General features: G+C 43.9%; 1 protein-coding gene and 1 long non-coding RNA gene across 4 annotated transcripts in view; one reads left to right on the top strand and one right to left on the bottom strand.

The window, feature by feature from the left end:
- Window positions 1-26,047, bottom strand: part of LOC138649206 (uncharacterized) — a 247,935-nt gene that overhangs the window by 2,694 nt on the left and 219,194 nt on the right. The window lies entirely within an intron of this gene.
- ZNF469 (zinc finger protein 469) overlaps window positions 1-26,047 on the top strand; it is a 463,146-nt gene that overhangs the window by 284,107 nt on the left and 152,992 nt on the right. The window contains exon 1 of one of the 3 annotated variants that reach the window (XM_069739402.1): window positions 3,854-4,091. The exons of the other annotated variants lie outside the window; for them this stretch is intronic. The gene's annotated coding sequence lies outside the window, so the exon portion shown is untranslated. Of the gene's footprint in view, window positions 1-3,853; window positions 4,092-26,047 lie in introns of those variants that run through there. 3 annotated transcript variants of the gene reach the window in all.

The raw sequence follows: 26,047 nt of genomic DNA, 5'->3' as shown, positions 1-26,047 counted from the left end.
CACATCAGAGCGCACATTCGCTCTGCCTTCACCATTACAGCCTATGGCTCCGCTGGTGCATACGTCCGGACCCCGTTTTGCTGGGGATTTTGAACGTTTGCCCTGATGAAGACACAGAATGCAATGTGAAAGCACCTTTGGGGACATATAATGCTTTCAAGCCACTTATGGAGTAAACTGTCCCAAAAAATATGTTGACACTTGGCGCAAAGTTGGTGCAGGGTGTCATTAACAGAATTGATCCAATTCCATCACAGAGAGAATATACAATCATGTGACTGCGGTCTAAAGGCACCAAGACAGAGAAATAACTTCTGTGAAAATTCACATCCTACTACTGATATCTTGTCTATAACTAAAGCAAAGCAATCAAAACTTGGTTAAACCTTCTCGCCGATATCTGAGTATAAAACAATATAAGAGAAATCAAGTCAACACCAGGGAGAATTATCACTACAAGGATGGACATGCCGATAAAAGAATGAAAGTGCATCTGGGAGACAACAAACCATAAGGTAAACGTAGACTTCAGAAAAAGATTATTTCATGCTGGACTCTTCCAGAGAGATGTAGGAGTTCGCGATCAACTAAAACTGATCATACAAGTTAGAATACCAAAAATGGGTACTCCTATTAATAATTACATGATCCAAAAAAAACCTTTTGCTAAGGGAATACCTGCCTTTTTCAGTACAGGGGTTGTCTAGTTTAGAAGACCCATGTTCATGTACCATACTAGGAAATGCAGAGTTAATAGAGAGTCCTCTGTTTTGGACCCTCATCTCTTGGACAAAGTGGTTAACATGTCCAAATGGCATCTCTCACTTGTTACATAGACAGCTCACTGACATGAAATTATTACTAGGTTTCCCCATGGTATGGATACCCACCAGAGGGACAAGTTGTGACCATTTTTGTCAAGGAACCTTTCTAACAAGTAGGGATTGTTTATGGTGGATAACACCAGTAAAGAAAGTTTTGACATGATAGTCATGATATGACCCATAGGGGTCACAAAGAAGCCTCTAAGTTCCTTTATATTCAGGGAACTGAACTAACACAAGGCTACAATATAAAATTGTGTGTCACGCAACATCAAAATACACCTTGTCTCATCCGATTGTCCAAGGGGTCACATTGCAAACACGTTCTACCACGCCCATAGCAAAAAGTCAACCCAGTGTGATTTTTGGTAGAAGTAGCGCACAACTTTGCATGCAACTAAAATAGCTTCCCACCCACAAGTCACACAAATATTTTTTGGTCTTGGGACCTGAGAATTGTTGCTGCTTGACCAGTGTTGCCATACTTCCTTGCCTAAATCAGATATTTTAAAAATATTGCAGTCAATATTTATTACCAACATAGACATTTTTCCATTTTATTTTTTTTTAATTCAATTCCTTCCAGTTATTTGGCTCCAAAAGCTACAAACATGTATATCTCTACGATGAAGTGACACAGAGAAAACGTAAAGTGCAGAAGAATAACGGGAACTCAGGAAATTTTACAAGGTATTTAAATAAATTTTTTTAGCAAGTGACAGGTCCTCGTAAAGAACCACTCGATATTTTTTTTTTATTTCAGCACCAGAGTGGTGCAACCAATCTAAGTTCCCTGACCCTAGGATTATACTCACCAGCCACTGTCATCCAGTCTGGTCCCGCATCACCATCTTGTGACCGCAACTTCTGACTGAATGGAAATCAGAGGTAACAGTCGCAAGTTCTCAATTTAAGTCTATGAGTCTCGTTATGGCTCTCATAGACTTACATTGAGTAGTGAGCTTAGGATCGCCCAGCAAGCACTGAAGTGACCCGTCAGGTTACAAACTACAGAAGACCGGCTAGAGCAGCACTAAGAAATGAAGAAGACAGTTAATTGTACAAAACTGCTGGAGTGGTGCTTTATCTATTTATTATGCTTTGCTTACACAGCGCCATCATATTCCGCAGCAATAAATTTTGCATTTATTTTCTGAAAATGAGAAATGGTCAAAATAACAAAAAAATGCATTACTTGCAGACCTCAAATAATGCAAAAAAAAATTTTGTGGAATAAACATGATTTTTAATCCCAGCTTTCATGCGTCTTGGCATGCTTTCCACCAGTCATTCACACTGCTTTTGGGTGAATTTATGCCACTCCTGGTACAGTTGTTTGATAGCGTGTGAATATCCTTGTTCCTCTTGATTACATTCCATAGGTTTTCAATGGGGTTCATGTCTGGAGATTGGGCGGCCATGACGGGGATTTGATGTGGTGGTCCTTCATCCACACCTTGACTGACCTAGCTGTGTGGCATGGCGCAATGTCCTGCTGGAAAAAAACAGTCCTGAGAGTTGGGGAACATTGCCTGCACAGAAGGAATCAAATGTTTTTTCCAAGATAACCTTGTATGCGGCTTGATTCATACGTCCTTCGCAAAGATTAACCAGCCCAATTCCAGCCTTGCTGAAGCATCTTCAGATCATCACCGATCCTCCAAATTTCAGAGGGTGCAATACACTGTGGCTTTTACGCCTCTCCAGGTCTCCGTCTAACCATTAGATGACCAGGTGTTGGGCAAAGCAGAAAATTAGACTCATCAGAGAAGATTACCTTACTCCAGTCCTCTATGGTCCAATCCTTATAGTCTTTGGTAAACTTCAGCCTGGCTCTCCTTTGTTTCTCATTGATGAAAGGCTTTTTTTCTAGATTTACATGACTTGAGTCCTGCCTCTAGGTACCTGTTACGAACTGTTCTTGCCGTACTCTTCACCCCAGCTACCATTTGCCATTCCTTTTGTAGTTCACTTGATATCATCCTGTGGTTACTGAGTGACATTGGAATAAGATTACGGTCATCCCGGTCAGTGTTTGCCCTCTGCCGGGCTGTAGCTTTGTTGTCCCCAATTTCTGCTTCTTGACCTTGTTGTAATGGACTGCCGTCTTAGAAGTTTTAAGGATGGAGGCAACATGACGCCCACTGTGTCCCTCTACTAGTAAAGCCAGAATTGGGCCCTTCTCTTCCTCATTCAAGACTTTTCTTTTCAACTACTTTGGCATGGCTAAAAGTTATTTTTTAATTCCTATTACTTTTGGGATATTACTAGCACTTGTTTTTCCATCCAGCTTGCCCTTTTGCAAGATGATTGTGAACACCACAGCAGGTTTTTTTTGTACTTGCTCTCGTTAAATACGATTTGGTTCAGGTGATCACCTAATCAGAAGCACATTAAGTAGAATGAGGCGTACTCTGGTTGGAATTCAACTGACACTGGAATGGAATGGCTCAGACATGGAGAGAAGTGGATTTTTATAACACTGTGCAGTGGTCTCTTAATTTTTGCCAGAGCTGTATATTTTCATCGCTGTTCCCAATAGGGCTCACAATCTAAATTCCGTATCAGTATGTCTTTGGAGCTTTATAATAAAAAGATTTCAGTGGTAACTTTGTAGTGTTAAATCCCATTCTATCTCAAATGCTGGTTAGATTAGAGCCAACAATGTGATCTTTCATCTAAAAATCAATGTCATGCGATCTTAGAAGGCAGAATTTAATTCCATTACGTGCAATAAACAGCTTTTTTATGACAGTTAGAACTACTTTGATCAGAAGGCAGATCAGATTCAGTAAATATAGACTTTGTTGTTCTTTTTTTTATAGTATGGACTAGACACATGCCACTAAAATTCACACACAATCTGGTGCAGATTTTTAGCAGACTATCCACAGTTGTCCCATCTGGGAGATGTTTGGCAATCTGCAATAAATTCAGCTTCAAAAAGCATTTGTGTATTCCTGCATGTGATAAGAAAAGGAATGGAAGGTGCAGCAGTAGGCAGTGACAGATGACAGAAGGGGTATTGCAGCCTGGAGGAGGGGATCCAGGGTCCCAGCAGCTGAGATGAGAAGCAGCTAGGGTCTGTAGCCTGGTGAACACTGTGTGCTACTGGCTGCAGGGACTTGGGGAGGGCGTGAGCTGCAGAACCGGAGCCTCTGCTCAGTAATGAAGCTTTCTCAGTCTGTTCATACATTACTAGGGACTAGCATTCTGCTGCAGCCGGAGGAGTGAGGCAGCCATATGATGTAGCATGCTGACGATGAGGTAAGAGATCTCGGCTTCATCTATGCTGCTGGTGGTGATGCATTTTTTTAAATTGCTTAGATACAGCTACTTTCCCCCAATCTGTGAATGGATGTGGCAGTAGTTTTCTGTTGGCACAATATAAGAGGGCTGTCAGGCGGTGGCACCGGATGGTACCAGCAGCTTATGGTGGTGTTATGTGCAGCCATTCTCACTTGTGCATTTACACTGACGTGGATTGCATTGCGTGTGTTAGATGGATATTGGTATACTGGTGACCGGGGCCAGACTGGCCATCCGGCAATACTGGCAAATGCCAGAAGGGCCTGTCTGGTCATGGGCTGCCTTGTCTGCTACGTTGTTAACAGAATCGGCGTTCTCAAGACACCCATAGTGTTAAGAGTTGTGATGTCACTGACTGTCACTTACCCCAGCTGCCATGGTTGTCATTAGAAATATTGGTCTTGTAGATCTTCTTTTCCTCCATGCAGGGTAATATTAGTGATATATCCCATCTGGTCCATGGGGACGGGGACAACATGGGTCTGTGTGATTACAAATGCCAGGACTGAATTTCAGTCCCAGTCCGTACCTGGTGGTGACAGTGATGGACAATGGCTAATTATGTCATCTGTCAGGGGTCACCGGATGCACCCCCTCCGTGCCAGCTGGGGCTGTGTGACTGGCACTTTGCCCAGCATGCACTGTCGGTTGAAGATGACAGGCTCTGTAGCTGCCGCCAGCTCCCCCTGCCTACTATTTCGGAAGTTGCTGAAGTTGAGCTGTACAGTAGTAGTAAGGATTGTAACCCTATGGACAATGCTGCTGTTCGGGGCCATTCTGACAGCGGAGGGATGTGTAATTATCAGCCTGTAAGTGCACACATGGCAGTCAGTCCTGTATAGGTTCTTACACAATGTGGCGTCCTGAGCCTGGAGGCTGCAGAAGGGGAGTGGACTGGGAATCAGCTGTAGGGGAGAGCAGCTGTCTCCTGACATTACTGAGGGGTCTCACCCTCTACACTTAGGGGCATTCCTTTCCTCCTGCTGCAGTCTGCCATTGCTGCTGCTGTTAACCCCTGCGGCACCATGATAAATGCGCCACTCAGTGACGCAGGCCCATGATGCCATCCCGGCTGATCTGCAGAGGATAACGCAGCTGTTTCTATGGCTTTGGCCATCACATACACTTAACAATCACCCCCACACAGGAATAATTTGGGAATCTGGAAAGGAAAATACACTTTTTTTTCCCCCCGTCTGCTGGAACTGAGGGCCTTTTTTGTTTGATTTCTCCTGCAGATAATGACAGCAGTGAGCAGTGCTATGCGGAGTACAGTGGGGTTATTCTCCAGGAACACGTGTGGCTCCTGGTCAAACTGTGCAATCTACCGAGTGCCAGTCTCAGGAATGGTGGAATTACAGGGGCACTGATCTTGGGTTTCTGCAAGGCCTATTATTATCATTATGCATGCAGCCCTCACTTCTAGAAATGAAGATAGGATATACTGCAGCATAGATAAGTATATTCCCTTCAATGCTGATCGCTAAGTGATGTAATGCGGGAGGCAAGAAACATTCTATGGTCCATCAGCAGTCCAATACCTCAGCATAGTGCACAATCCCATCTGCTTTGGAGGTGGACGTGGCCCCCGACCTGTTGGGCCCCACATGGCATGTCTGCCATTGTAGCTGAGTTGCGGAGAGTAGGGCGGCATAGGTAGAAGTCTCCCTGATGAGTGCCGGCTGACAGATGTGCTATGGGGCCGCTGCTTCTGGATGTGTACACTGCAAGACGAGGCACTTAAGCGAATTCCCATTCACTGTTGGACAGAGTAGACTTTGCGGTTTCCCGAATTTCAGACTGCTTAACTCTCAGTGAGCCTGTCAGGGCTACGGCCAGCAGACTATTACGTAGAACTATTAGGCAATGTGCTACCTATCCACTTGCAAAAAGCGTGGAACAGACAAAGTTACTATGATATCCATATTATTGCAAGCAGGAGGTCACATGCAATGATCAACCGGCGGCAATATACCGTAACGGTATAATGTGCTCAAATGTATACATGCAATTAGCTCGACTGGCCTGGCACAGATATAGACAGACTCAAAGGATGGGGATCTGAGCAATTCAGAAATATCTCAGTTCAAAGATATGCTGGGAAGAAAAGTACCTCTATTAATATTCGGCGGGTCCAATCAGTGATTCAATATAGCTCCCTAGAATTGGATAATAACTGGGCTCTGGCATCCCTAGACACAGCTAAAGCGTTTGACTCCCTTGAATGGCCTTTTCTTTCTGCATGTCTGCAGAAATACGGTTTTGGAGATAAATTTATTAGAGGGATAGATACACTATATAGGAATCCTAGGGCACGGGTAATTGTGAATAATTCTATCTCTGATTCTTTTACTTTACATAGGGGAACCCGTCAGGGATGTCCTCTGTCCCCGGCCCTCTTTGCCCTCGCGATAGAAGCATTGGCAATACGCATAAGGTCTTCCACGGATATCAAGGGAATAAGTATTGCGGATCGTGTAGACACCATCGGTTTATATGCTGATGATATGATCATATTTATGGATAAAACAGAAGAAACACTACCGCGAGTAATAACGACTATAGATAATTTTAGCAAATTCTCTGGTCTCTATATCAATTGGGATAAGTCTGCTCTGATGCCTCTGTCTCATGCGCCGATGCCCCGTCTCGAAAATCTCTCGTCACTACCTGTAGTCTCCAATTTCAAATATCTAGGAATACATATGTCTCAATATAGTCAGCTGGACCTACGACTTAATATTTATCCACTATTGGACCTGGCCAAATCTAAATTCATAGCTTGGAGCAAACTCCCTCTCTCCGTTGCAGGTCGCATTAATTTAGTTAAGATGATATTGCTCCCCAAATTTAATTATTGTCTCCAACATAGTGCTGTGCCAATACCCAAATCTTTTTTTGCAAACTTAAACTCCCTGACCACGTCCTTTATATGGGGGAAGACTAGACCCAAACTCAAGCTATCTACTCTACAGAGACCGACAAGGGGGGGAGGGGCAGCCTTACCAGACTTTTATCTATATTATCTTGCTGGGCAGGCTAGGGCGATAAGCAAATGGATGCCTAGCAACTCCCTACCTAATTCAGAAAGCCATATAATCCATTCTGCCCGTATTGACTGTCCACTGGGTTTTTTGGAAATGGAGAAAGTCAGTGCTCCCCGTTTGCTGCCATTGCTTCGACAAGCGAGATTAATATGGAGACAAATTAAAAAAGTTATTAAATATACAGATATAATAGCCGAAATGCCACTGTGGTATAATAGTTATTTTCCAGAATTACTAAATCACCCGTCTACTGAGTTCTGGATCTCATGTGGTGTTCTCTCGGTAGGTAATTTGTATAACCAAGATGTTTTTGTGTCCTTTGAACAATTGCGGGATACCTGCAATATCCCAAGATCTCAATTCTTCCGTTATTTACAGCTGAGGTCAGCTTTCCAGTCACATATGCGAAATGCAGGTGCAGGTCGAGCAATTTCATCTTTACCCCTTATAGGCATTCTCAAATCACAGGGTCCTCAGGGGCTCATTTCCTCTTTATACACATACCTATTATCCGTGGGAGATGGGCTCACTATTAACACCTTAAAAAAGAAATGGGAGGGACTCCTTCCCGATACACTGGGAGAGGAGTGGGAAGATATTTTGGAATCTCCAACTAAAGTTTCTCCCTCAGTTAACAATAGGATGACCCAGCTATATATTACATATCAGACTTATCTGACTCCGACACGACTTTTTAAAATGGGCCGCCTTCAGACGTCAGACTGCTTACGGTGTCACGCACATGATGCGGATTTTACCCACATGATATGGCGGTGCCCGGTAATCCTTCATTATTGGAAAGAAGTCACGACATTGTTAACGTCTTTATTGTTAATCCCTGTCCCACTTGAACCATTGACTTGCCTATTTGGGGTGTGGGATACAGAGACCTGGGATCACCATACTGGGATCTTCCTTCGAGAAACGCTCTTCTTAGCACGAAAGGTACTGGCATTAAGGTGGATGGGTAGCTCCTCCCCGTCTCTCAGAGCTTGGATTGACCTGGTGAACTCGGTTATCCCATATGAAAGAACACTGTACCATAATAGAGGATGCCCAGGTAAATTCGAAAAAATTTGGGGTAGATGGAACTCATCTCATCATACTCTGTAGTCTGCGTGGATTAGATATATGCACGGGGAGGAGGGCATGGGGTTTGGGGACATCGTTGCAGAGCAAACTTGAATCTGTTTTCTTTTGGCGACTTATTACTAAAGGTTAAAGTTGTTTAAGTTGTATAGTAGGTATTTTGTAGGTACTAGTGATTCAACATGCACAGTCTATTGCCTCTGAACTTTGGATGCGATGATGTTTGTAATCATTTGTATCTGATGGTATGTTTAATAATGATAAATGTAATATGTGCAATGTTTGTCTATTCTGAAATTAATAAACGAATTTAAAAAAAAAAAAGATATGCTGGGAAAACCACGAGAACGAGTATGTGATTACTGAGCCACAGTGAGACACACAATGTAGACTGTGGGCAGCGAGGTACAACGTCTCGTCCGCTACACTCCCTCAGTGGGGAAACTAACGATGTGGCCTGAATACTTCTTCCACTAACGTGGTATGATCACAGCAACAAACAGTATAGAATCGATGGATTTCAGAATGTGGATCATTGTGGGGCGCACGTATCCTTCAGATCCCCGTAAAGACATGTTCTTCTGCACACAGACAAAAACGCAGAGTTCTTAAAGGTTCATGTGCTAGTCTGGCGACAATGGGAATGACGCTGATGGCGACAACCACGCTGCACCCATCGCCGATGGCTCTGCTGCTCCTCAGTGTCTGCTCTCGGTGCAAGCTGGGAGTTTTGTGAGACGAGAGTAATGTTTTTCCATTTAGCATTTATTTTTCCTTTCGTTGTTCCCTCTCTAAGAAATGAGGTGTTCTGGGGTTAGCTCATAAACTTAAGGACAAGCAGCAGTGTCTGGAGCCAGTCATAACATAGTACGGCAGTGCGCAGGCCTGACATACAGTGTCCTTCTCACCGAGCCCTCTGTAAGTTACATGGGAAGAATATGCCAGTGAGGAGGTGAACTTGACGGAAAACCAAGTCCTAAAAAACCTTCACGAGCATAAAGCAACCTAACCTGAGAAAAGATTCAGGACAGTATTAGGCCACTCACGAACAGTATGAGGAATAGTCGGCCATTAGTGGCATCTTCATACTAGAGGACGTCTGCAGGAAGCCATCTCCCATACATTCTGAGGTGGCCAATAGGCTTGAATGAAACGGATCGAACAAAATCAAAAGTCGCCGACTTTTGGCAAAGTCGGGTTGAAACCCGACCCGATCCTAGTGTGGGATCGGCCATGCGGTTGGCGATCTTCGCGCCAAAGTCACGTTTTGTATGACACGTTTGGCGCCATTTTTTCAGCCAATGAAGGAGCGTGGGCAGAGTGATGACATAGGTCTTAGGGGCGTGCACGCCTATCGCCATCTTCTCGCTTGTGCGCTGTAGCGATTTGCAATGTGTAACACCAGCTTTTCTGTTGAGGGACGGAGGGGAGAGAGAGAGAGAGAGGAAGAGAGAGAGAGAGGGAGAGAGAGAGAGAGAGAGAGAGAGATTTCCCATTGACTTTGCATTGGGTTTCGTGTTTCGGTCGATCCCCGACTTTTCGCGATAATCGGCCGATTTCACTCGACTCGACTTTTGAGATAGTCGGGTTTCGCGAAACCCGACTCGACCCTAAAAAAGTAAAAGTCACTCAACCCTAGTGGCCAATAATTAGCATGCCTCTACAACGGAGATTCAAGATGGCAGCCAACATGCTGTGAAGTAGATCTGCTAAGGACTCCACCATCCCTCACTTCATATGGTTGGTTACCATAAGGCCATGCTCACACGGTCAGTATTTGGTCAGTATTTGTAGCCAAAACCAGGCAGCCCTGACTACAACCATGGTGACACACAGATATTACCGCCATGTGGGGACATATAGTGGTATATACCAATGTTTTGGAACATACAAATGATTATAGTACAGGTACATAGACACAATTGATGTCCTCATCCATTCCCAACCTGCACAAACTCCACTGCTACCATGTGTCCCTATTACTGCATCTAATGTGCTGGCAAAAAAAATCTTTACATGTAAATCAGTGTCATGATTTCACTTCTTAAAAGTGCACACAATGCGGGAGATATTTAAAACCTGTCTAATTGCAAAAGTGGCTTGGTTGTCCATAGCAAACAATCAAAGCTCAGCTTTCACCTCTCACTTATAATTGTAACAAAATAATCACAATAAAATACTTGAATGTTAAGATTTTTTGGTTTCGTTGAACTTGTAAAAAATTTTTTCTGCCAGCACTGTACTGTGTGTACAATAACAGCGCTCTTCTTAGTGCCCCACATTGCGATGCCATCACCGAGCTCCTTGCATAGTAATAATAATGCCTCCTTTGTGCCCTCTAGATGGTAAAATTCCCCCCCACCTAGAAAATATTAATGCCCTAGAAAACAGTGTCCACATTTTGACCCTTTGACGGCCACAATACTCTGAGTGCCACTATAACAAAAATGCTTCTTAAGGGACCATTTCATGTTTGATAACGTACACTAAGTCCCCCAAAGTACCGCTCCACCATGTACAGCACGATTGTCCCACAGATCCCTAATATAGAGTATGATACCCCACAGCTCCACTATATACAGTATGATGGTCCCACAGATCACTAACACAGAGTATGATACCCTCCCAGCTCCACTATATAGAACATGATGGTCTCACAGATCCCTAATACAGAATATGATACCCCCACAGCTCCACTATATACAGTATGATACCCCCATAGCTCCACTATATACAATATGATGAGCCCACAGATCCCTAATACAGAGTATGATACCCCCACAGCTCCACTATATATAGTATAATATGCCTACAGATCCCTCATACAGAGTATGATACCCCCACAGCTCCACTATATACAGTGTGATGGGCCCACAGATTCCTCATACAGAGTATGATACCCCCACAGCTCCACTATATACAGCATGATGGTCCCACAGATCCCTAATACAGAGTATGATACCCCCACACCTCCACTATATACAGTATGATAGTACCACAGATCCCTAATACAGAGTATGATACATCCACAGCTCCACTATATACAGCATGATGGTCCTACAGATCCCTAATACAGAGTATGATACCCCCACAGCTCCACTATATACAGTGTGATGGGCCCACAGATTCCTCATACAGAGTATGATACCCCCACAGCTCCACTATATACAGCATGATGGTCCCACAGATCCCTAATACAGAGTATGATACCCCCACACCTCCACTATATACAGCATGATAGTACCACAGATCCCTAATACAGAGTATGATACATCCACAGCTCCACTATACACAGCATGATGGTCCCACAGATCCCTAATACAGAGTATGATACCCCCACAGCTCCACTATATACAGCATGATGGTCCCACAGATCCCTAATACAGAGTATGATACCCCCACACCTCCACTATATACAGTATGATAGTCCCACAGATCCCTAATACAGAGTATGATACACCCACAGCTCCACTATATACAGCATGATGGTCCCACAGATCCCTAATACAGAGTATTATACCCTCCCAGCTCCACTATATAGAACATGATGGTCCCACAGATCCCTAATACAGAGTATGATACACCCACAGCTCCACTATATAGAACATGATGGTCCCACAGATCCCTAATACAGAATATGATACCCCCACAGCTCCACTATATACAGTATGATACCCCCACAGCTCCACTATATACAGTATGATGAGCCCACAGATCCCTAATACAGAGTATGATACCCCCACAGCTCCACTATATACAGTATGATGGTCCCACAGATCCCTAATACAGAGTATGATACCCCCACAGCTCCACTATATACAGTATGATGAGTACACAGCTCCCTAATACAGAGTATGATACCCCCACAGCTCCACTTTATACAGCATGATGGTCCCACAGATCCCTAATACAGAGTATGATACCCCCACAGCTCCACTATATGCAGTATGATGGGCCCAAAGCCCCCCATATCTAGTATGATATCACCACAGCTCCTTTATACATAGTATGATGCCTCCACTGCTCCCTCAAAATACTGTATAATGATCCCCAAAGAAGCCCTCAAACTATATAATGGCCCCCACATTAGCTCCCATGCTGTATAATGGTTTCCACACTTTATGAGGACCCCCACAGATGTCGCTACAATATATGAAAGCCCCCAACATTGTATGAGGCCCCCACAGTAGCAGGCCTCAAACTATGTAATGGCCCTCATATTAGCCCCCAATCTGTATAATGGGCCCCTCATTTGCTCACAAACTGTATAATAGCCTCCACATTAGCATCCACGCTGGATAATGGCCCCCTCATCAAATCGCAAACTGTGTAATGGCCCGCATATTAGCCCACAAACTGTATAATTTTCCCTGCATTAACCCAAAAGTGTATAATGGCCACTGTATTAGCTCCCACACTGTATTATGGCCCTCACATTAGCCCCCAAACTGTATAATGGCCCCTGCATTAGCTCTTACACTGTATAATGGGCGCCACACTTTATAAGGGCCCCCACAGTAGTGGAAAACAGCCAGCAGTAGGCATCTTGATTGCACCTTTGCCAATCTCAAAATTTCCAGTTTATAGGAAGACCAGGAATAGCTGTGTATTAAGTCACACTTATAGGACAAGGTGACAGAATGAAGACTAAAGTCTGTCCAGGTGGAACTTTGCAAATCCCCTAAAACATTATCTAGAGATTTGCTCTAGGGTCATATATTCCAAAGAAAAAGGATATTCTTACTCAACCATCATCTGTACAAATATGAAAGCAGGTCAGTATGGGTATAATATACATTTGCTGCCCTTTGGCACCTCCTTCTCTTACATTTCAAGGTCCCAAACGGATAGTTTTTCGGTTTCGATGTCTCCAATCCTACCTTAGGGGTACATTCTTTTATTTAGGCATTGACCTTTACTTTTCACTTGGATGCTGCTTCCTGCAAATCTCTCCCTTGATATCACTGACACATCAGCTGTCAATTAAAAAGCCCCAGCAGAGCTTTGCAATCAAATTGAGAACAGGTTTGAATTTTGGAAACGGTAATAAAAAAAGTGTTTTATAATTTGCCCATAGGCATCTAGTGTATACCGTACTATAGAATGAGGATGGAAACTGCTTTGCTTACAGGGTTCACTTAGTAAAAATACATCTTCGGGTTCCACATCTGTGTCTGGTCTGTGCCTCCCAGACCATGTCTGCAGTGTCTGGAGCAGAGGCTCACACTGCAAGTCATACCGTACTACACCCATGAAACAGAGTTATGTCAAGTCACTGCAGTTTAATCCACGACTACTTAGATTTGTTTTTTTTTCCCCTTAAGAGTTTCCATTTTATATATCTACCTTAAATTATAACCCACTACACCATTATAGAATCTCCCTAGGACAATTGAAGGGAAGAAAAACATTATGTCAGAAGCATGGACTCACAATTATATTGTATTCTTTCATGTTTTTTTTTTTTTGCTACACAGTAAGTACAAAGATCAGTGAAATGATGCCACAACGGAACATAACGAACAGGAATGAGGTCATAATGTGATCCACAAGTAAGCGCAACAATGTTCCAAGTCCTAAAGGATCCAGGATCTTGCGACCTGCAGGGTTTGGTAACTTGTGCTTATGTGGTCACTCATTGACCTGTGAGATGTGTATCGTGGCCCAAACAGGGAACCACAGGGTGCGACACTGAATCCCACTGCTTAGACATGTTTACATGCTTCCTCCGGCAAAATAAAACCAAACTCTAGAAACCGTCTGAACCTAGACACAAAAGAATGACAACAGTAAAATACATTGATAAGTACGTCACAGTATAAGATGCCCTTTTGTTCACATACGCTCATTTTCCATTCCTGATAAAATTCATTTACCACTTTCTCCATAAGTTGGTCATTTTTACGGGAAGAAATATCACAGCGAGCCGCAGTGAATTTTTCTTCTTAAAAACACAAACACTCAAATGGAAACCAGACAGCTCCCTTCTGTCAAAGCTACGGGTCTCTGCCTGTCATGAGATCTACTTTTACTAATATGGAACAATCTAATGGAGTTCAGAACTAGGGCGAACGTAGCATCCGTGACACAAAGGAGAACAGACAGCATTCACCGGAGGGAGATAACAGAAAACGATACTTGTAGACTCTGGCGGTCTCTATCGGGAGGCGCTAGCTCAGATACAAGGTACCGCACTCATCACGGTTATTGGAGAAACAGGGAAGGACTTGGCCTGCGCAGCTCCACCAATGCGGGGACATTATCTGTAATGGACGCATTGTGGAGCAGCTCATCATTGGTGAAAAATCGTGTGGCAAACAACACTGCACTTAGCAGGCAATCATTCCCTGCCACAAACTTAGGCAGGAGGCCCCAAAATTTGATGGGATCTCAGTGGTTAGCACTGCAGCCTTGTAGCGCTGGGTTCTAGTCCCACCACGGACAACATCTGCAAGGAGTCTGTATGTAAGTGACACATCTCTGGAATCAGGGTCTGTCTCTGTGCTATGCTGCTCTTAGATAAGGGAGCAAACATCTGGTGACATATTTAATGTCCTCGACTCCAGGGCTGTGGAGTCGGTAAGCCAAGCCTCTGACTCGGACTCCTCAATTTCCATGACACCGACTCTGACTCCACAGACGGTGAGCCAAACCTCCGACTCAGACTCCTCAATTTCCATGACACTGACTCTGACTCCACAGCCGATAAGCCAAACCTCCGACTCGGACTCCTCAATTTCCATGACACCGACTCTGACTCCACAGCCCTGCTCGACTCACCGTACTGAAGTCGGCAGGATTGTCCAATAGTCTATTGTGTCTTGGCAGAAGATATCTGAATTTTAGCAGCTGATCCTTTGATTCGGTGCTCCATTATTTCTCATAGAGAACACAGGAGCACTCTGCTGAGAAGTCTCGCGGTAGAGCAGTTGTCGGAAGGATTGGTTGACAGCTATCTAATGTGTACGGGGCCTGTAAACACAAAATAAAGCCTCCCATAGCCACTAATTACATTCTAATTATTTAACATCAAACGGCCCTTCACTGTGATTGGTATGTGCAGAGTGGTATAATGCCCCAGTAATTAACCCAATGAATTCTGGACAAGCAGTCCACATCCTATATTTGTGGAAGAGGCTATTAAGAAAAATACTATACACCCTCTATCATAACTAATTAAGGAGAATTATGTAACCCACTAAACGGAAATAAAGTTTATATGATTGCCTCCCAGAGGCACCAGCAGCTCAGAGATCAATGCCAAGAACAAGAAGCAGTAGCGCTATGTTCTATTGGAAAAGAAACTGCTGATACTTAACTCTTAAATGTGCTGAACATTACTGTCTGTTCCCACAGCACCTCTGTATATCACTAGCTAAATGTGTCACGCTTATCAGGTTCTCAATAAGATTCATTGGGGCATGTTCACATGACGCCTTTTGGCAAACCTTAAGAGCGTCCGGGCACCGGTGGCCACAGACAGTAAAGGGCCACTGGGCAAGAGCAGTATAAGAGCCCAGTGCAGTCCAACAGCTCATCACAGTGAAAAATCCCAACTGCTTTGGGGGAGGAAATGAGCCCTCCTCTGACCTCTAGGACCCCTATGTGGCCGCACAGGGTGCACCAATAATATCCACCCCTACATCCGGGGACTACGCACCTTGGAGGCCTAGTTCTCGCTCGCATGTCTGACAGCTCTCTCCCCTTGTGGGGCAGTACACGCCATATCCTTGAGACTTAGACTTATTAAGGAGATTTATGCCAAAATTCTTTTCAAAAATGGAAAATTCCTCCAAAACAGAAAGATTTCTTGAAGCAGTTTCCACTTAAAAAACTCCTAAGTTTTGAACACCTAAAAAAACTCTGTGTGCACATAGCCTTGGATGTAAGGTTGCTGCTTATTATACACAGACTCGTTACCGTGTAAAAGTCCGGTGAACACAATCATAGCAGAATGGAGCGGCTTTATTGTACCATGTAGAGCACAGCTTGCGGCTATGGAAGTGAGGAGGTAATCATTATCATTATCCAGCGTTTCGGGGTAGGTTAGGATTACTATTCTGAAAACCTCCCATTTCTTTCGAGTGCTTGTTTTAATTTTCATGTTCCTTAACAGACCTTCCTGTCACCCCTCTGTCAGCGCGGTGCGTCTAATTGCCACTTTGGGACTAAATTGCAGCTTGAGAATTTTTCTTGACACAAAACGTAGAACTAGTCCAGGTCGTTGATGTCTGGATGAGATACAAAGGGAGAATCTTGGGTTGGGATGTGAGGAGTCTTGTTTGTACACCCTGGATTTTACATGTGCACACATATGTCCTCCTGTGAACGGCCTGTACGTTACATTGAGGAACATTTACAATGCCCCCTGAGTATCCAATGAGAATATGACCGTTACTTGACATTTCTTCAATGATCAGGGCTTGGACTATCTAGGGCCCTGTTTGTGCGATTCTCCTGCTGCAGATGACACAGCTGGGCGCTATATCCAGCACAACAGGGGTTAGTAAGTGAGGAAGGCTCACAGCCCTGGGTTGTGGGTGAGGAAAGGCTCCTGTTTATTATTGGAAGGCATATTCTTTTTCCAGGCGAGAATCAGTAATCTCCAGCGTGCGGCCGCTGTGTGAGCTGACTGAGCGTGCGGCCTTTCTTTCGCATTTATACAGGGCTCTTTTGTAGGGTCAGACTGACCCTGCTCCCAGTGGAGGCAAATGCAGGATGATAGGAGCAAGGCTAAACCAAGGGAACGTGGAAGAAAGGGCTGCAGACTGCGTAACAAAAACACTTCCACAAGATCACTGTTAAGATCTTTGTTAATACCAAGATTCCTGTCTGAGACTCTGCGTATCGTTTCATCTGCTTGTATTAATAATACTGGATAACAGTACTCATGCTCTAGTTAACCCTGAGTTAAGAAAGTGAATACAAAGGGTTTATTCATAATCTCAATATTAATATCAGCCCTAACACATATTTGTGAGAAATAAATCAAGTATATGAATGGTATTTTTTACATTTCAGACATATTTGTTTCGCGCACTATTGGGTTATGTATTGAACAATAACTGGCCATACGCATTAATGTCAGCCGAACCTGCCCATTCATTGATATGCAAATTGCCACTTCAGAGAAAAAGAGGACTTGAACTCTATAGCGCTGCCCGTTGGAAGTAGCGATCCTACAAGTCACAATCAACCCTTTAACGAGTCGTGCAATATGACTTAAGGTACCGTCACACATAGCGACGCTGCAGCGATACCGACAACGATCCGGATCGCTGCAGCGTCGCTGTTTGGTCGCTGGAGAGCTGTCACACAGACAGCTCTCCAGCGACCAACGATCCCGAGGTCCCCGGTAACCAGGGTAAACATCGGGTTACTAAGCGCAGGGCCGCGCTTAGTAACCCGATGTTTACCCTGGTTACCATCCTAAAAAGTAAAAAAACAAACGCTACATACTTACCTTCCGCTGTCTGTCCTCGGCGCTCTGCTTCTCTGGTCTGGCTGTGAGCGCCGGGCAGCCAGAAAGCAGAGCGGTGACGTCACCGCTCTGCTTTCCGGCTGACCGACGCTCACAGCCAGAGCAGGAGGAGTGCAGAGCACAGCGCTGGAGGACAGAGAGCGGTAGGTAAGTATGTAGTGTTTGTTTTTTTACTTTTAGGATGGTAACCAGGGTAAACATCGGGTTACTAAGCGCGGCCCTGCGCTTAGTTACCCGATGTTTACCCTGGTTACCAGCAAAGACATCGCTGAATCGGTGTCACACACGCCGATTCAGCGATGTCTACGGGGAGTCCAGCGACCAAATAAAGTTCTGGACTTTCTTCCCCGACCAGCGACAGCACAGCAGGGGCCTGATCGCTGCTGCCTGTCACACTAGACGATATCGCTAGCGAGGACGCTGCAACGTCACGGATCGCTAGCGATATCGTCTAGTGTGACAGTACCTTTAGGATAAAAGCCAAATTAGTATCTCAATTCGCAGACACGGTGTTTCGGGCTGTTGGCCCTCGTCAGTGCGAAGCATGAGAACTGATTTGGCTAGGTGAGAGGCTCTGGACTGGGGTCTAAGGGGTAAGGTTTCTCCTTGTGGAGAGTGACATGCTAGCTAATTGATAATCGCTAATTATAAGAATAACAGTTTATCTGAATAGCTATAGCGCTTACCCGGATACCTGGAGCCTCCTGATAATCAGCTGTTCGGCGCAGCAGCTGCATGTGTCGCGGCTCTGTGACAGTCACAACACATGTATAGATAAGCCTGTTTGTTGGACTCTCCATTCGTGTGTGGTGATTGTGAAACAACTGCGACTCATGCAGCTGCGGCGCCGAACAGCTGATTACCAGGAACGCTCCAGGTATCCGGGTTACCGATCCAGGTATCCGAGTTACCGATCCAGCTATTCGGTAATCACTATAGCTATTCGGATCGGGAGAGCTCCAGGTATCCGAGTTACCGATCCAGCTATTCGGTAATCACTATAGCTATTCGGATCGGGAGCGCTCCAGGTATCCGAGTTACCGATCCAGCTATTCGGTAATCACTATAGCTATTCGGATCGGGAGCGCTTCAGGTATTCGAGTTACCGATCCAGCTATTCGGTAATCACTATAGCTATTCGGATCAGGAGCGCTCCAGGTATCCGAGTTACCGATCCAGCTATTCGGTAATCACTATAGCTATTCGGATCGGGAGCGCTCCAGGTATCCGAGTTACCGATCCAGCTATTCGGTAATCACTATAGCTATTCGGATCGGGAGCGCTCCAGGTATCCGAGTTACCGATCCAGCTATTCGGTAATCATTATAGCTATTCGGATCGGGAGCGCTTCAGGTATCCGAGTTACCGATCCAGCTATTCGGTAATCACTATAGCTATTCGGATCGGGAGCGCTCCAGGTACCCGAGTTACTGATCCAGCTATTCGGTAATCACTATAGCTATTCGGATCGGGAGCGCTCCAGGTATCCGAGTTACCGATCCAGCTATTCGGTAATCACTATAGCTATTCGGATCAGGAGCGCTCCAGGTATCCGAGTTACCGATCCAGTTATTCGGTAATCACTATAGCTATTCGGATCAGGAGCGCTCCAGGTATCCGAGTTACCGAACCAGCTATTCGGTAATCACTATAGCTATTCGGATCAGGAGCGCTCCAGGTATCCGAGTTACCGCTCCAGCTATTCGGTAATCACTATAGCTATTCAGATCGGGAGCGCTCCAGGTATCCGAGTTACCGATCCAGCTATTCGGTAATCACTATAGCTATTCGGATCAGGAGCGCTCCAGGTATCCGAGTTACCGCTCCAGCTATTCGGTAATCACTATAGCTATTCAGATCGGGAGCGCTCCAGGTATCCGAGTTACTGATCCAGCTATTCGGTAATCACTATAGCTATTCGGATCAGGAGCGCTCCAGGTATCCGAGTTACCGCTCCAGCTATTCGGTAATCACTATAGCTATTCAGATCGGGAGCGCTCCAGGTATCCGAGTTACCGATCCAGCTATTCGGTAATCACTATAGCTATTCGGATCGGGAGCGCTCCAGGTACCCGAGTTACTGATCCAGCTATTCGGTAATCACTATAGCTATTCGGATCGGGAGCGCTCCAGTTATCCGAGTTACTGATCCAGCTATTCGGTAATCACTATAGCTATTCGGATCAGGAGCGCTCCAGGTATCCGAGTTACCGATCCAGTTATTCGGTAATCACTATAGCTATTCGGATCAGGAGCGCTCCAGGTATCCGAGTTACCGATCCAGCTATTCGGTAATCACTATAGCTATTCGGATCAGGAGCGCTCCAGGTATCCGAGTTACCGCTCTAGCTATTCGGTAATCACTATAGCTATTTGGATAAGCTCTCATCTGAAGCTATTCGATCATCCCTAATAATCGCAGACCATCAAATGTGTATGGGGGCCTCTTCTCTCTTTTTCTTCCCCACAGAAGATGTCGAAACAAAAAAATGATCAGGCATATCAAATTTCTATTGCCCTATCCTTTTGTTCTCTGGGAATAGAAACAGCTACCAAAGATGTCTAGCAGCGTTCTTCTTCCCATTTAAAATGCACCAACACTAAGGTCTCATTCAGAAGTCCGATTTTCGTGAATTGATGATATCCATGTTTTCCACAGACCGCACTTGTGATAATCTGTGGGGCCATTAACACATCCGATTTTTTTTCTCAAACCGAGAGATCCATGGAAATGTCTGATTTTGATCTGAGACTCAGAGTAAAATCAGCAACACAGGTCAATGCGTCCATGAAAAAAATTGGACTGCACGCGGATCAGATCAAATTTCCTACCGATTTTCACGAACTGTCAGAATGGAAAAGGTGAATTCTTATTTATTTTTTTTTTATTTCTTCATGTACGAGAAAATCGGATGACACTCATAGCACACTCTGATCCAGCTCCAATCAGAGTCTGATCACAAATTGGTCTGATATTTTTGTATGCGAGAAAAAAAATCACATGTCCATCATTTCTTGCGGAACTAGTGGTCGGTGTAAACCTGCAGAGACAAGCCGATACTGATCCAAGTGCTCGATTAAATTTGACAATGAAAGTCTATGGGTCCCTGAAAATATCGCACAGCACTCAGATGCCATCTGTTTTTCACTGACAGATAGGAGAAGGTGGAAAAACTTTTTTTTTCTCATCAGTGAAAAAAAAAAATGATGAAACTCTGATTTTTTCTCATAAGATAGCGACCCACTATTAGTATGCATATTGCATACTCAGGGCATCAGCAGGAACAAAACACTGCAAGAGAAAAATTCTGGAGCACACTTCTCCTCAGCCTTCCCGCTTGCACACCTGAAGATTGATCATTTGAAGCAGCGCCATATAACTGCGCCATTGGTACGACTGTCCTCCCTGCAATTCTGCAGAAGTATCGGAAGAGCAGCAAGATCACTTTACATCAGAGGTTACAGTGCTGTATGGAAATTACTATGGAAAAAAGCGGTGTCATATAATTTAAGAAGCGCTCGGATTAAGTGTTTTTTTTTTCATTAGATTATTATTATTATAAATTTTTATTATTTTTAATTTTTTTTTATTTTATTTATTATTTTATTTATTATTTTTTTATTTATATTTTATTATACATTTTTCTCATGTTTATTGTACTTGTCTATATTTGCCCCATTCACATGTAAAGCGCCATGGAATAAATGGCGCTATAAATATGAATAATAATAATAATAATAATTTTTATAGCGCCATTTATTCCATGGCGCTTTACCTGTGAATACTGGGGCAAATATAGATAAATACATTAAACATGAGCAAAAAAAAAAAATGCACACAGGTACATAAGGAGGAAGGACCCTGCCCGCGAGGGCTCACAGTCTGCAGGGGATGGGTGAGGATACAGTAGGTGAGGATAGAGCTGGCCGTGTGGCGGTTCAGTAGGTTGAGGATCACCTCAGGTTGTAGGCTTGTCGGAAGAGGTGGGTCTTCAGGTTCTTTTTGATGGTTTCTATGGTAGGTGAGAGTCTGATGTGTTGTGGTAGAGAGTTCCAGAGTATGGGGAAAGCCAGGAGAAGTCTTGGATGCGATTGTGGGAAGAGGAGGTAAGAGGGGAGTAGAGAAGGAGATCTTGTGAGGATCGGAGGTTGCGTGTAGGTAAGCACCGGGAGACGAGGTCACAGATGAATGGAGGAGACAGGTTGTGGATGGCTTTGTATGTCATGGTTAGGGTTTTGAACTGGAGTCTCTGGGCAATGGGGAGCCAGTGAAGGGCTTGACATAGGGGAGAGGCCGGGGAATAGCGGGGGGACAGATAGATTAGTTGGGCAGCAGAGTGTAGGATGGATTGGAGTGGTGCCAGAGTGCTAAAGGGGAGTCCAGAAAGTAGGAGGTTGCAGTAGTCAAGGCGGGAGATGATAAGGGCATGCACTAGTGTTTTTGTGGTGTCGCGGTCAAGGAATGCGCGGATCCGGGAAATATTTCTGAGTTTGTGACAGCAGGAGGAGGCAAGGGCTTATCTGGGTTTATGGCAGTGTGTTAATATACTCGCTTACCGCCACCTTCTCAGATATCCATCGCTACTCTGCTACTCTTCTGAGTGACGTCACCGCTCGCTCTATGCGTGAACTGGAAGTCTGTTACAATGTAAGCCCATGGAGTCTCGTTCTGATGCTCCATACAATTACCTTGTGAAAGCCAATTCCGGGTCATGTAGTGTGATCTGGAGGGTCTGCAGAGCGGCGACGCTGACTCAGAAGAGGATGAAAGCGATGCTGGATCCTGTAGCGATGGCGGTAGGTAAGTATATTAACACGCTGACACTACACAGATTTAGTGAAAAACATCATGGGAGTGCTTCTTTAAACAGTGAGCATTAAACAATAAAACAAAATAAACCCACTCACTTCTTGTGAGCAGAGAGGATTTTTAATAAGATTAAAATTGCAAAGTTGCTTACATTTGGAAGCAGTCTGCAGTATTAACCGTTCTTGATTTTCAGACAACCCCTTTATGAAAGGCAACTTGGATTTACCATTGAAAGCAGTGGGTTGAATTTATGCAAAAAAAAAAAGTGGAATGTGCCCTGTATAGAAAAACCTCAGTGTCAATGTACTCTAAATGAATCTTTAAGATATGATCACCTTTTGGTATGTATTCCTCCTGATCACTACTCTAAATACCTACACAGTAATAAAAGTGAAAAAAAACAAGTCATAGAAGAATTTGGCAGGAAATCCCACATGAAATCCAGCTATAGTTCTATATTTAGTCGTAGCTCGCGTAAAACTCTTCTCCTGGACTGACCCATCTGATGTTTCACCGCAGGATCTTAAAGGTCTAGGAAGTGGCTGTCTTCCAAAACATGAGCCGTCCAGCAGTGGTTACAGCTATAGATATTAGACTATATAATGACATACTTTCCTGCATGCGGGCTGCTTGGGACTCGGCCAGCGGGCAGCTACCTTTATAGCCACAGGCCACTGATGTTCAGGTCCCTGACAAAGAGGCTACTGATCATCGGCATATGTTAGCGAGGCACCACTACAATGTCCGAAAAGCCAAACTTACTCATTTACCATATGAGAAGATCGTTACAGAATCGGCTTTCACCAAGTCGGAATTGTAGAGATATGGCATTGATAATTGTCGCATCACACATGAAACCTTTCACAGTATACATATTACATTGCTTAAATGTAAAAGTGCAAACGAGGCCTCTGAGCGGACAGCGAGGGGTGATGAAACCCTCCAAATATAGTATTACTCATCGAGAATGGTACAGTGCTACATATGGGCTGTGTACATCACAGAAAAGATGAGGAAGCTACGTGTGAAGATCGGCAGCTCACATACTGTACTGTCATACACCAACACATACTAGACTGTACTGAAGGAAAGGCCAATGTGTCATATTTAGAGAGTGAAATTAAAGGGTTATTCCCAGATCCTATCCCAGTATGTAGTAGGTGTAATAATAATAATGTTAGCAAATACCTCCAATTACAAATTGTAGTATGCTTCTTCAATTCGCTATGTCTCTTCTTTACTCATGTGCAGGCATGACAGGACCTTTGGTATCCATGGTTACGACCACAAGAAACTAGATAACTGTCTCTATAACAGTGGTTGTAACCATGGACACCTAAGGTCCTGCAATGCCTGCACATGAGTAAAGAGACATAGCAAATTAGAAATACTATACTACATTTCTAATTGAAGGTAATTGCGAATATTATTATTACACCTAGTGCATATATGGATAGCATTTTGGAAATGGAAATACCCCTTTAAGTTCCTCAATTCTCTTGAAAAAATGGTTCTGAAGAATCTAGTACTGAATAATGTACACTACCGTTCAAAAGTTTAGGGTCACCCATACAGTTTTGTGTTTTCCATGAAAACTCATACTTTTATTAATCAAATGAGTTGCCAAAAGAAGTGAAAATCTAGTCCAGACATTGACAAGATTGGAAAAAAAGATTTTTATTTGAAATAATTATTTTCTCCTTCACACTTTGCTTTCGTCAGAGAATGCTCCATGTGCAGCAATTACAGTATTGCAGACCTTTGGAATTCTAGCAGTTAATTTGCTGAGGTCATCTGGAGAATTTACCCTCCATGCTTCCAGAAGCCCCTCCCACAAGTTGGTTTGATGGGCACTTTTTGATTGTACCATACGGTCAAGCTGCTCCCACAACAGCTCAATGGGGTTGAGATCTGTTGACTGCGCTGGCCACTCCATTACAGATAGAATACCAGTTGCCGGCTTCTTCCCTAAATAGTTCTTTGGGTCATTGTCCTGTTGTGGAATGAAATTGGCTCCAATCAAGAGCTGTCCCCAGGGTATGGCATGGCGTTGCAAAATGAAGTGATAGCCTTCCTTATTCAATGTCCCTTTTACCTTGTACAAATCTCCCACTTTACCAGCACCAAAACAACCCCAGACCATCACATTACCTCCACCATGCTTGACAGATGGCATCACACTCTTCCAGCATCTTTCAGTAGTTCTGTGTCTCACACGTTTTTCCGTGTGATCCAGACACCTCAAACTTGGATTCGTCTGTCCATAACACTTTTTTCCAATCTTCCTCTGTAAAATGTCTGTGTTCTTTTGCCCGTATTAATCTTTTCCTTTTATTAGCCAGTCTCAGATATAGCTTTTTCTTTTCCACTCTGCCCTGAAGGTCAGCATCCCGGAGTCGCCTCTTCACTGTAGACGTTGACACTGGCGTTTTGCCTGTACTATTTAATGAAGCTGCCAGTTGAGGACCTGTGAGGCGTCAATTTCTCAAACTACAGACTCTAATGTACTTGTCTTCTTGCACAGTTGTGCAGCGCGGCCTCTCACTTCTCTTTCTTCTCTGGTTAGAGCCTGTTTGTGCTCTCCTCTGAAGGGGGTAGCACACACCGTTGTAGGACATCTTCAGTTTCTTGGCAATTTCTCGCATGGAATAGCCTTCATTTCTAAGAACAAGAATAAACTGTTGAGTTTCACATGAAATTTCTTTTTTTTTTTCTGGCCATTTTGAGAGTTTAATGGAACCAACAAATGTAATGCTCCAGATTCTCAACTAGCTCAAAGGAAGGTCAGGTTTATAGGTTCTCTAATCAGCCAAACTGTTTTCAGCTGTGCTAACATACTTGCACAAGGGTTTTCAAGGGTATTCTAACCATCCATGAGCCTTCTTACACAGTTAGCAAACACAAAGTACCATAAGAACGCTGGAGTGATGGTTGTTGGAAATGGGCCTCTATACACCTATGAAGATATTGCATTACAAACCAGACGTTTGCAGCTAGAATAGTCATTTACCACATTAACAATGTATAGAGTGTATTTCTGAATCATTTCATGTTAGCATCATTGCAAAAAACTATGCTTTTCTTTAAAAAATAAGAAAATTTCTAAGTGACCCTAAACGTTTGAACAGTAGTGTACTTACTACTATAAATGATTTGTTTAGAAAAAAAATCTCACTGAGCATTACACCTGCAGGAATAAACCTAATTTTTCATATTCTCTAACAACTTGGCTACAGCCGGCAATAGGAATATAATAAAAAATGTCAGTGAAAAACTTGCAGAGCATTCATATACCGTGTTTGGCGTATTATAAGACACTACGTATTATAAGAGGCACCCCAAATTTTGAGGAGAAAAATAGGAAAAAACTTTTTTTAATAAAATGATGGTGCTTCTTAGGCTACGTTCACATTAGCGTTTTGCGGGGCTGCGTCGGGCGCAGCCACGGCAACGCATGCGCCATGCGCCCCTATATTTAACATGGGGG

This window comes from Ranitomeya imitator, chromosome 9 (genome assembly GCF_032444005.1).
Source record: "Ranitomeya imitator isolate aRanImi1 chromosome 9, aRanImi1.pri, whole genome shotgun sequence".
Taxonomy (NCBI): Eukaryota; Metazoa; Chordata; class Amphibia; order Anura; family Dendrobatidae; genus Ranitomeya; species Ranitomeya imitator.
Note: the sequence above shows the minus strand (reverse complement) of the source record. Positions and strands in the feature narration are given on the sequence as shown.